Below are 537 nucleotides of genomic sequence, written 5' to 3'. Positions count from 1 at the left end.
AAAATTACAGACCAATATCACTGATGAATATAGATGCAAAAATCCTCAACAAAATACGAACAAACAGAATCCAACAACACATTAAAAGAATCATACACCATGATCAAGTGGGATTTATCCCAGGGATGCAAGGATTCTTCAATATACGCAAATCAATCAATGCGACACACCATATTAACAAACTGAAGAAAAAAAACCATATGATTATCTCAATAGATGCAGAAAAAGCTTTTGACAAGATTCAACACCCATTTATGATAAAAACTCTCCAGATAGTGGCCATAGAGGGAACCTACCTCAACGTAATAAAGGCCATGTACAACAAACCCACAGCAAACATCATTCTCAATGGCGAAAAACTGAAAGCATTTCGTCTAAGATCAGGAACAGGACAAGGATGTCCACTCTCACCACTATTATTTAACATAGTTTTGGAAGTCCTGGCCACAGCAATCAGAGAAGAAAAAGAAATAAAAGGAATCCAAATTGGAAAGAAGAAGTAAAACTGTCACTGTTTGCAGATGACATGATACTATA

This window comes from Physeter macrocephalus, chromosome 3, assembly GCF_002837175.3.
Source record: "Physeter macrocephalus isolate SW-GA chromosome 3, ASM283717v5, whole genome shotgun sequence".
Taxonomy (NCBI): domain Eukaryota; kingdom Metazoa; phylum Chordata; class Mammalia; order Artiodactyla; family Physeteridae; genus Physeter; species Physeter macrocephalus.
Note: the sequence above shows the minus strand (reverse complement) of the source record.